The following is a 12,448-nucleotide window of genomic DNA, read 5'->3' as shown; positions in this document are numbered from 1 at the left end:
ACCGCTGACTGGCTCCTCCTCACAGACTAAGAGGAGGGAGAAGGATGAAAACTCAGGGAGCTGCTGGGGCCCAGAAGTTCAGACCTCACTGCAGAAGCACAGTTATACCAGGAGAGGACCCCTCTGCCTGGAGCGGAGGCCACCTGGATGCACACAGCACAGCCAAGTCCTCAGAGTGGAGCAGAATTTAAAACACAGAGAGGCAGTAGTAGCCAGCCATTGGTCCTCTGGGCTTGAGAATCAGGGTTCCTGGATCCTTTCCTGGCTCTAGTAAAATTAAAAATAGATATCGAGAAGCAGAAGGCACGGTGCAAGAGTTCAAACCCCAGTCACGCTGCCTGGCTTTGAAACGCAGCCCTGCTCCTTGTTGGCTGGCAAATCACTGTGCCTCAGTTTCCTCCTCTATAATCAAGGATCGTAATAAAATCTTCCTGAGGGAGTTGTCAAAAAGTTTGGATGAGTTAATATACACAAAGAGTTTAGAACCCTGCCCGGCATATAGTAAGCGCTTTATTATTATTCAGATCCCATAAACATGTCCCTGCTCTGTGTTTTCTCATCTGCGAGTTAGGTCAGCTCAGACTTACTACTTCTTTTCCAGCAAAGAAAACAGGGAGGTCGTAGGACAGAGCAAGATCAAGAAATCCGAGTGATTCTGTCCTTCCATCACGCTGTGGGCACAGCCTGCCCTGTGTCCGGGCTGGGGGGAGAGTGAGCTGGGGAGAGTGTGATGGTCCCATCTTCCCGGTGTATCTAGGCTACAGCCTCTGGGAAATAAGCAGACTTCCCAGTTTAGCAACATCAGATTTCAGGTCGACGAGATCCCGGCTGGCTGGCAGAGACAATCGGGGCTGCCTCATTAGAATGCAGCAGGTGTGCCCACCCTCGGCTTGGGATGTTGGTCACGGTCTCCCAGAAGCTAAAAATAGACTGTGTCAATTGCACACTCCCATGCTGGCTGCAGAGTCACCTCTAAAGCTGAAGAAGTCTCTGTGCATGAAGCTGACCCCAATCTTGACTCTATTTAAATATATTAAGGAGAGGAAAAAGTCCTAGCTGGTCCAGGCAGCATGTGTGGCCAAGGTCACAGGGGCCTCTGCACCCTTTAGCTGCCATTCAACTCTGATTCCAAGGTCCCTTTTCCATCAGGCTCCCTGAGACTCCTGCCCCAAGCAGCCCACTTACAAAGTGTCTACCGTGCACCACACATTGCATTCATGAGGCAGAGGGATGAATGGACTGGGAGCCATTCACCTCAATAACCACAGGTCATGGGGACGAAGGGGTGACTGTGGCCCAGTCCTTGGTCCTGAAGGCTGTCAGCCCAGCTCAGCGTCCTGCAGGGGGGCTTGCACGCTGCCCGTCTGTTGACAGGTGTGCTGGGAGTCTGTCTCCTGGGATAGGCTGGGAGAGGGCTGGGAAAGAGCAGTGGCCCATGGTCCCGGGGCATTCAGCTCCTGGGGTGCTGTTTTTCACCCCACAAATGCCTACTGACCATCTGTGGCAGCGGGCACTGTGCAGTCCCGTGCAAGAAACAGGGACGTTTAGGAGCAGTGCCTTCCAGGGCCTCTGCTTTCTAGTAGGAGGATAAGGCCTTTGGGGGCTCCAAGAGATGATGGAATAAGGTTTGCTTTACAAGAGAAGCTCAAGCAAATTGTCCCTGGTTCAAAGGAGAGAGAATTCACTTCAATTTAAAGAATCAGAAAACACTGGGCTAGCTGGCAGTGGGGTAGGTGGGGAGCTTTAGGAATGGATTTGGACAATTGGAGACGATAGGAGGGAATTCTAGGAGGAGAGGATGGCCTGAGCAAAAAGGTAAAGGGGAGCAGTGAGCCGTTTGGGGAGCCACTCGGCTGAGATGGTGGGAGATTCAGTTGAAGGGAATCATGGCCAGGCTAAGAGGTTGGAGTTAAATACAAGACAACAGGGAGCTGTTGGCGGTTTGTAATTAGGGAGTTGTGTGTGTGAGCTCTGCCTTAGGAAGATTTATGTGGTGGCAGTGTGTGTACGGGAGAGGACAAGGAGGAAAAACGAAGAGAGGGGGGACTGCGAGTGGGGAGGCAAAGTGTGAAGTTAGGAGGCTATTTTCAAAGTCTGGTCAAGAAATAACGAGACCCTGAACTACTGTTGTGTTAGAGGGGCTGCCTGCCAGAAAAACTGCAGAAATAGAATCCACAGGAGTTGGCAACTGATGGCATGTAGGGAAAAAAAGAGGAGTTGGAATCAAAGATGACTCCAACATTTCAAGCCTGGATGACTAGGAAAATTGTGGTGACATTAACAGAAATCAGCAAGTCAGCAGGGGGAGCAGGTTGGGGTGGGGGAAAGTAATGAATTTCAATTGGGATATGTGAGGTTTGAAATGTCATTGAGTCATATAAGAAAAGACGTCTAACAAGCAGACAGTAATGCAGTCCCAGTCAACAAATATCATAAACAAAATGGAAAGGCGAATGATGTGCTGAGGAGTACGCTTCTACATGTATGGCAGACAGAGCTGAATATTCGTAATATGGAGAGAGCTCTTAAAAGCCTAGAAGAAAAGATGAACATCCCAAATTTAACACTGGACAAAGGGTCTTAGAGTCAGTGCATGTGAGAATAAACACAAATGGCAAATCAACACGCAGCAAAAATATTTAACCTCTCTAGAAATTGGGTAACTTCAAATTAAAACTAAAAAAGTTATAATTTTTAAATACCAAATAAGCTTGACTCCCCCCAAAACTACAAAAACTCTGCATTGTAGTTTCTCTGGTTGCAGAAAAACAGGTACTTTTGTACATTTCTGGGGAGGCTTTTTTGGAATGTAGTGTGATGAAATGCACTAAAAGTCTTAAAAGCACAAATCCTTTAACCCAGTAATTCCATTTTTTGGAATGTATCCTAAGGAAAGAGTCATGGATAGTCATTAACATGTAGTTATAAGAATTTTATGACAGCACTCTTCATAATGGCAAAATATAGGAGTCAGTCTAGAAGTTCCAGCAAACAAGATTGAGTACATAAACCATGGTACCTCCACACGACAGAATGCTACGCAGCCAAGTAGAATGTTGTGGAAGAGTGTTTAATAAAACAGAAATACGATCACGATAAACCGCGGGTTGAGGAGAACAAGTGGGGGAAGAATAGAGTGTGGTCCCATTTTCAGAATTAAACCTATTCGTGGCTGTGTGTGAAGAGCGGAGATGCTGGGAAGGCATCAAAATCGGCGGCGAGTGTCACAGGGTGTTGGACTGTGAACATGTAATTCTTTCCTTTCTTGTGCTTGTTCATATTCTCTAAGATTTACGCCATTAACACATACTACTTTTGTAAATAGCAAAAAAGTAATAATAGTGGGAAAGAAGAGGAACTGTGATCCCAGAGCTCTGGAGAGAAGCTGCGGCTTGCACTCTGCATTTGGAAACCATCTGCACATCAGGAGGCTGTGGGGTTCTCTTGGGAGAGACCGCTGGGAAGGAGGTGGAGGGCGTGAGGGAGAGAAGCCAGAAGCATCCTCCTCTGAGGACCTCGAAGCCACCAGGGACCCAGGGAGAGAAGCTTGGGAAGGACGAGTCCTCATCCCTCCAGTTCCATGACGGCCCCTCCTCTGAGATGTGCGACCCAAGCATTGCACGCCAGAGACCAGGCAAGGGCACCGAAACAGAGACAACCTCCGTCCAGCCTCACGTGTCCAGAAGGATGCTGTGCTCAGGCAGTTGTACATTTACCTCTAAAGCTGAAGAAGGCTCTCTGCATGAAGCTGACCCCAATCTTGACTCTATTTAAAGAGTCAAGGAGAGAGAAGTTTAAGGAAAGAAGTCCTAGCTGGTCCAGGCAGCATGCATGTCAGGGTCACAGAGGCCTCCTGTACCCCTTCACTGCCATTCAATTCTGATTCCAAGGTCCCTTTTCCATCAGGCACCCTGAGACTCCTGCCCCAGCAGCCCACTTACAAAGTGTCTACCGTGCGCCACACATTGCATTCATGAGGCAGAGGGATGAACGGACTGGGAGACATTCACCTCAATAACCACAGGTCATGGGGACGAAGGGGTGACTGTGGCCCAGTCCTTGGTCCTGAAGGCTGTCAGCCCAGCTCAGCGTCCTGCAGGGGGCCTTGCACGCTGCCTGTCTGTTGACAGGTGTGCTGGGAGTCTGTCTCCTGGGATAGGCTGGGCAAGGGGTCGGAAAGAGCAGTGGCCCATGGTCCTGGGGCATTCAGCTCCTGGGGTGCTGTTTTTCACCCCACAAATGCCTACTGACCATCTGTGGCAGCGGGCACTGTGCAGTCCCGTGCAAGAAAGAAAGACGTATAGGAGCCCTCCAGGTCCCCATATAGATGTACGGGAACCCGTATGGGAATCCAGACATGTCTCTGGAAGCTATTAAAGTTGGTTCAGCCACAATGGAAGACCCTTCAGATGGGCTCTGCAAACTTAGCCTCTGGCTCATCTGCCTGCCCCCTGTGGCCCAGGAAAGTCTCGAGGAACACAGGAGGTGGGTCTTGGGGGATGGTGGTGGGCTTATCTGTGAAGTCATAAGCCCCGACTCCTCCACAGGCCACCGTGGGCAACCAGAGGCTCTGGGTGGAGGCGGCCTGCAAACTTCAACCAATCTTGTAAATTTGGCTGAGAAGTCAGCAAAGGATTGGAGTCCCTGACTCCTAGCCTCAGCACCTCAGTCCTTCCACAGCTGTGGTTCTCACAGCTCCAGTTTGCTCCCTGTGCCCAAGTCCCTTCCCCCTGGACACTCCAATGCCTCTAGCCCTGCAGGGTGGGGCTGGTGCTGTCATCGCCCCAGAGTTCCAGCCCTGCCCGCTCTGCCCCCGTGTCTGGTTCTGTAACTATTTCTGCATAATTGTCGCCAGCCTTGACTCAGTGGGATGCCTCGTGCCCCAGTGCATAAAGTGAGCCCTGCCTTGCTTTCCCCACCTCCTCCCAAGGGCCCCAGACTTGGGGTGTTGCCCTTTGTGGAAGGTTTCCCAATGCTGGCTGCTTTCCCGATCTGCTGAGAGTCACCTTTCACCCTTAGAATTTGTGACTTTGTCTTCTGCTCTTACTGCCTACTGCTGATCCAGACTCTTCAGACACCGTGACCTGCCTCCAGGCCTGGCCTTCCTCGGGGCATCTGCAGCACAGTTTTTCTCCCCAGTGAATCCTCTGAGATCTTCCTAGTCTCCTCCATTGCCCTGAGGTGAATGGCCACCGGTTCCACTAAATGCTGAGATAAGATCAAGGGTTTGGGAAGCACCAAAGCTGGAGATCAAAAGGAGCACGGCTTCCTGAGGAAGTGGTTTTAGAGCTGGTCCTCGAAGGATGGGTAGGATTCCCACAGGCAGGGGTGGGGAGTCAGGAACAGAGTATTTTTCCCCTAACCTTACTTTCACTTGAAAATAAAGGTAGATGATAAATCGATGATGACCCCTAACATTGATTGAGGGCCCACTGTGTGCTAGGCACCGTGCTAAGCACTTTACAAATAGCATGTCATAAAATCCTTACAATACCTCAATGAGGCACTGAAATTTACAGACGAGAAAACTGACGCTCAAAAAATTCAGTCAATTGCCTGAGCACAGAGCTAGTAAGTAACAGAGCCAGAATGTAACCAACATCTGTTGGATGACAGAGCTGTGCTCTTGACATTGATTCTATAGTTAGCTCAGTTCAATCCCACCAAGTTTAACTAAGCTATTGCCAGGACCCCTGTGCTCAGAAATGGGTGACAAAGTTGGTCCGGGCAGGAAGTCTAGCCCTGGCGGGGGCAGGGGGCAAGGGGGAGTCCAACAGGCAATGACTAAACAGAAGAAAACACCTCAGTGAAGGTAGGCCCAGGTAGGCGCCTCCCCAAGGTTCAAAATGAGCAGCTAGTGGGCTCTAGTTTGTAGAAGGAGAAGCTGAGGTCCACATAAGGAAAGAAACGTGTCTAGGGTCACACAGGCAAATCTAGAACTGGAACCTCCAAGAAAATAGGAACGGGGTGGTGGGAAAGAGGGGAAAAGGCCCTAAGGAGGGCGAGGGAAAGTGAAGGAGATGTGGGGAGCAGGTAGGCAGCAGGGGGCAGAGAGAAGCCAGCGCTCCTGCACCAAGCAGCTGACGCTAACCCAAGCCCGGGGGCTATAAATGGCTCTTACTGGCACCAGCCCAAGCTGTAAAAATGATTTTCCTGAGAACAAGAGGCTCCACTGGAGGAGCCAAATCCTGCTCTGTTCTCCAAATGTCAAGAGAGCTTTTTCTAACCTGAGCTGTCTGTCTTCAGCAGCAGCCTGCCTGGCTTGAGGTCCCGTGGAGGGACAGAAAGGGGACCGCTGGGGGTGGGGCACTGCAGGCAGAGCAGAGGAGGACGTGGGAGGAAAGAGGACTCCCAGCCCAGGCCTCACCACATCTCTCTTCCCAATGACCATCAGCTTCTTCCCACCTAGCCCAACTTCACATAGAGCCCCCGCCCCAGGGTCACCTACAGAGACTCATCACACCCTTTCTTCATCCTCATGAACTCACGAGACCGTGAACTAAATTGGTGGTCCATGTGGTGGATGATCAGATAGACTAGCTCTTCCAGCACCATCTGTCTGCCTTTAGATGGGGACCAGAGCTTTAACAGAAAGGGAACATTCTAATGGTGGAATGTCAGGCAGGAGCAATGTAAGCAAGGGCCCTGTTGGGCCTATGGATCTCTCCCATTGCCTAAGATCACACCACAAATATATAGCTTTCATGTCTGCCCTTAGCCAAAGACAGCCCTGGTTCCACCCTCATATCTACTCTCCTGCACTCACATTTCTTATCATCTGGGCTGAAGATGGGTCCCAGCACAGCAACATTAAAGTCAGCCTCCCCAGAAGGAAGTGCTACACTAGGGCACACGGCCCCAGCTCACTGCTTCTCACCCTGCAGGTCAGAAACCTGCGAGTCTGGGAGATGGGGAGAAGGATCTAGATGCTGCTGGTCCTGCAAGCCAGCATTGTCTTCCTGTCCATGGCCCTCCAGGGCCCCCTGGCCTGCTCATTTGTCAGCACTCGCCCTCACGCCCCTCACTAGAGTTGGTTTTGTTTAAGGCACAGACACTCTCTAGATCCCCTGGGCAAGGCCAGACACTGATGCATGTCACAGAGTGTCATCTGCTGTCACCCACTGGGACCTTCCTGTCTTACAGTGTCCCTGACTATACCTCTGACATCTTGGCAGAGTCCATCCTCACATGCTTTTTATCACTTTAGACTCAAGCCCCTGCCAAGGCTGGGCTCCCTAGAATTCCCTTCCTTGGGTCCTGCCACCCTTCATTCCCAGTGCCCCCGCTCCTCACCCCCAGGGAATGCTGCCAGGAGACCTGCCAGGACCCTTGTCTGAGACAGGGCTGACAGAGGGGTCTAGGGCAGGGTTCCCAATGCATGGTCCCTGGGCCACCTGGGAACTTGTAAGAAACGCAGATTCTCAGGCCCTACCGGAAACCACTGAATAAGAATCTCTGGAGCAGGGCCCTGCGATCTGTTCCAACAAGCCCCCTGTGTGGCTCTGATGCATCACAAATTCAAGAACCTTTGGTCCAGAGCTGCATTTTTCCACACCATATTCTACAGAATGGATAATCCTAGAAAGGGGGTTCCGTGGTCAAGTGAGTTTGGGCAAATAAGCTAGAGAGATTTTTCTTTTTTTCCCAGCTTTATTGAGATATAATTGATATAAAACATTGAGTGAGTTTAAGGTGTACAACATAATGATTTGATATATGTGTATACTGCAAAATGTAAAGAGATTTCTTCATTGGCACACTTTAAAGCCTTGAATTTGCTGAAATGAGTTGTGAATCTCCAAGAGGGAATTTTGGAATCTAGTGCTCCAAATTTGTGGCTGTGGCATCCTTTTTCCCTGAGATCTATAAGCACCTCTGGAAATTAATGTTCTGGGGGAGACCATCTGGAGGCCTCTGATTTAGGATGGTGTCTCTCTATTACGATCTGCATCAGTCACCTCGGGGTGGGTTTCAGACCCCACCCCAGACCAGGGGAATTGGAGCCTGTGGGGGCGAGACCCAACAAGCTGCATATTTAACAAGGCCCCCAGGGATGCCTATGGAATCCTGGTCCAGATGGGGCTGAGGACAGTGACCTGCCTTCTCCATTACTCTCTGACCCCTGATGCCCGCTCAGAGGTCAGCCTGGCACAGCCTTGGTGCTACTGCGATTCCCAGACGATGCTGGAGCCAGGCCAACAACGCCTGGGAGAGGCAGCCACAGGGTACAGAAAGCACAAGGACCGAGACTCCGTGTAGGCTCTGCCAACTTCAGGCCGAGTGACCTCAGGCCAGTCCCTAACTTGCTGTCACTGCCAGGGTCACCATGTGGCTCACCTCGAAGGGCAGCCCTCAGCAGCTGTGCACTCTGTCCCAGCGCTTCCCATCAGCCCCGGCTGTCTTTGTGGTACCACAGCAGCGCCTGCTTCAAATCAAATGGCAGTGCACCCACACAACACTGCCCCTCTCCCGGATCAGCAGTTGCTGGGAAGGAATCTATTGGATTTGTTGGGCCTGACCTATTTTTTAAATAAACCAGGCCTGTTTTCCAGCTATTAGTCACTTTCCGCCCAAGCCTCCACGTATTAAATTCTCTTCTTATAGCTCCAGATATTTAGGCTGCAAGAGATGTCAGGGTTAATTGGATGCTTGGCTCCTGGCTCTTCCTCCTTAATGGGCTTAAAAAGCAGACTTCATCTCCTCTTCCTCTCTTTTCCTTCCCCAAGGCAACAGGGGCCTCTCTCTCCTCTGACCTGAAGAAGGTCACCAGGCACTTGGCTTCCCTCTCCACTTGCCTTTATGGGCAGAGGCGCAGAAGGACATGGTCAATCTCCTCACATCCGCGCCTGGCCCAGAGCTGGACTAAGCTTTAGTCCAAGATTTGGGTCAAATCGTCCCTGTGGGACCTGAGCTGGGCTCTTGACTAGAGGTAGAGGTCGTACAGATAGAGACCTGTGGGTTCTGGCCTTAGTTCTCTCTTCACCTGCTCAGGTCACCAGGCAAAAGCCATTAACCTTTCCTACTCTCAGTTTCCTCTTCCATCAGATGACAACAATTACATGTCCTGCCTCTTTCTGCCTGCTGTGATGACTAAAAGACACTCAGTGTGTAAATATTCAGAGGAAATGCTAAAGTGTGGTACAGGAGGACAAGACTTCCATCTCTGGCAGTCTGACCCTATGCCCTGAAGCTACTTTTGGATGCTCTCTAGGCCCTTCTCTGGCACTGGACACAGAGGCTTTGGCTGCCCTTAGCACTCTGTTCTGCTGCCTGCCTGACCCTGGTCCTCCCCTCCACATTGTCCACTCTCTAGGCTCTGTTCTGCCTCCTCTCCTTGGAGCTTTCTGAGTATTACACAACTGCTATCTTCAGGACTATGGCCATCAGGGAAAGTTAGTCAATTTTTCCAGCCCCTGACAACTGGTCTTTCCCGTTGCTATTCTGAACTCCCATGGCATCTGCTCGTCTAAAGCTACTGGCTGTTTTCTGTCTTGTTTTGTGGGCAAATGGTCTCATGCGAATTGTCTCACAGTTGTAGGTGTTGCTTCCACAACCAGGAAGTAAATCGCTCAGACCAGTAACCAGACCTTATGTGTCATTGTTTCCCCTTAACACTTGGCACAGAGCTGGGGCTCAATAAAGATGTGCTGATCACAGTATCCTCACACTTCAGCTGGGTCCACGCTGCCCTTCATAAATACATTATGAAAGTGTCACCCCTTCCCGCCATGCAATCAGAGACCTTTCATTCCCCCTTGAAAGTGTGGAGAGGTGGCAGGAAGAGAGACAAAACTGAGAAGAAGAATCATCAGAAGCCTAATAACACTCAGCACTCTTTAGAGGGCTCAATGGTACTCCAAACGTTTTTACTGAGAAGTGACTTATCTCCTGGGATTTCTAGAAGAAGAAAATATCTTGCAGATGTAGAATGAATTTACTAAGCACCCATAATTCCAGCCATATAGACTACAAGTACCTTCAAGTATAGATTCAAGCGTATTTGTCAGACATCTTCCCAACAATCTCTCCACGCCCGAGTCGTGCAAGTCCAGAACTGCAGGTAACAGTGCCGTGGCTCAGAGAAGCTGACTGACTGATTCAGCCTGTGTAGCATAGCTGGTCAGGACCCAGAAGCCGACCCTCAGTGTCTAAGGCCCCATCATCTGACCATTAAGCTGGCGACTGAAGAAAAACAAGCTACAAAGTCATGTTATAAGTCAGCAAGAAAATCACAAGTTGTTGGCCAAGACCACAGCCATGCCAATTTAATCGAGATTCTCATTCGGTTTCCATGGATTCCTCTAGGCACTTTCCATCTAGTTCTAACAAACCCATTTACTCCAAATAAATATATTTCCACCCAGATTCTTATCAGAAATGACTGACTCCTTTAATCAAAGATTTGGATGCAAGTAAGCATTGGAAACACTGACATTCCAGCTAGAAAGGGAACAATGTCAGCCAACTGGTAATATCCAGGTCTACTCCAAAGGTGGCCTCAAACTAGCCGGTGACAGATTCCAGGAATCTGGAATCTATTTTTTTCTTTTTTTTGAGGAAGATTGGTCCTGAGCTAACATCTGTGTCAATCTTCCTCTATTTTTTGTATGTGGGAGTCCACCACAGCATGGCTTGATGAGCGGTGCATAGGTCCACACCAAGGATCCAAACTCGCAAACCCTGGGCCACCAAAGTGGAGTGCACGAACTTAACCACTAGGCCACTGGGCTGGCCCCTGGATTCTTTTTAAAGCACTCTCAGGTAATTCCCATGATCAGTTAAAAAGCCAGACAGAATATAGGAAATAACAGTTTTCAAGACATTGAACACCAGGTAATGAAAAACCGTATCTCTGAGAGATGGCAAACAAACAAGGTGAACCCTATGATGGCCCAGCTTATTGCCAGGTGTGAGTATCTAGGCTACGGCGTAGAGGGACAGGAAGCCAGGTAGAGCCAGGAATCTCTCTTGGTGGAAGAGATGGAGGTGGGACTCTGGAGACAGCAAGGCAGCTAGAGTTTGCAAGGCAGAGTCCTGGAGGGAAGATGACTATCCAGAGACGAGGCTGCGGGGAATCTGGAGAGAGTTCCCCTCAAGTCTTCAGCTGAGACTGACCCAGCCATGCATGTGGGGAAACTGCTGAGGCCAGGTGAAGAACTACTGAGAAGACTGAGAGACTAATCTGTGGTGCTCACGCAGGGCTGGGAATGGTTGTTGTCCCCCCCAACCCAGAGTGGAAAACCTCATAACTCAGGAATGTTCAGAAGAGGTTATTTTTCCCTCAGTGGTGGCAAATTAGCCTTAAAGACTGCTCTGATCCCATCAAACAAAGCTTAAAAGCAAGGTTTGAAAGGGTTAAAGTGTCCAAGTAATTTAACTGCATCCCAGAAAAAGAGATTAGAAATGCAAAATATCCAGCACCCAACAAAGTCTGGATTACACAATGTCTGGCACTCAGTCAAAAGTGATCAGACTTGCCAAAGAAGTAGGAAAATACTACCTATGATGAGGGAAAAACCAATCCCTCCAAATCAACCCAGAAAGGACATAGGTGATGTAATTAGTAGACAAGGTCAATAAAATTGTTGTTGTAACTGTATTTCATATGTCCAAGAAACTAGAGGAAAGATTAAGTGTATTAAGTGGAGACATGGAAGATATAAAAATGGCTCAAACTGAACTTCTAGAGATAAAAACAACGTGTGATGAAAAATACGCTGGATTACGTTAACAGCAGACTAGACATTACAGAAGAAAAGATTAGTGAACTTGACACAAGACAATAAAAACGATCCAAAACAAAACACGATGAGAAAAAGACTGAAAAAATAGAGCATCGATGAGCTGTGGGACAACTTCAAGTGGCTTGTGCGCATGTAACTGTAGTACCCAAAGGAAGGGGAGACAGAAAATATTTAAAGAAATATTGAAATGGTGGCTCAAGTTTCCCAACTTGATAAAACCCATAAATTTACAGATCCAAAAAGCTCGACAAACCCTGAGGAAAAGAAATGAGAAGGGGAAAAAAACTACACCAAGTTATCTCATAATCAAATTGCTTAAAATCACTGATAAATAGAAAATCTGAAAAGGCTCCAGCAGGGGCACGAAGACATGTCACCTACAGGAGAACTAACACAAGAAGGACAGCCAGCTCCTCCGAGGAAAGAGCACAGGCCAGGAGACAGGGCTGCAACAGCTCTGAAGTACCGAAAGGAGAAAGGAAAAGCTGTCAACTGAGAACTCTATACCCAGTGAAGATATCTTTCAAAAATAAGGGCAAAGTAACGATTTTTTGAGGCATACAAAAGCTGAAAGTTCTCCTTATCCACAGGCTGACACTGTAAGCAGGGTTAAAGCACCTCCTTCGGGCAGAAGTAAATGGAAACCACATGGAAATCTGGATCTGCGCCAAGAATGACGTGCTCTGGAAATGGTAGCTAGGTGG

At 49.1% G+C, this 12,448-nt stretch overlaps 1 protein-coding gene across 4 annotated transcripts in view; it reads right to left on the bottom strand.

The window, feature by feature from the left end:
• Window positions 1-12,448, bottom strand: part of PRMT8 (protein arginine methyltransferase 8) — an 89,406-nt gene that overhangs the window by 54,105 nt on the left and 22,853 nt on the right. The gene's annotated exons all lie outside the window — the stretch shown is intronic.

This window comes from Equus caballus, chromosome 6 (assembly GCF_041296265.1).
Source record: "Equus caballus isolate H_3958 breed thoroughbred chromosome 6, TB-T2T, whole genome shotgun sequence".
In the NCBI taxonomy this organism is placed as follows: Eukaryota; Metazoa; Chordata; class Mammalia; order Perissodactyla; family Equidae; genus Equus; species Equus caballus.
This window is presented reverse-complemented; position numbering and strand designations above follow the sequence as displayed.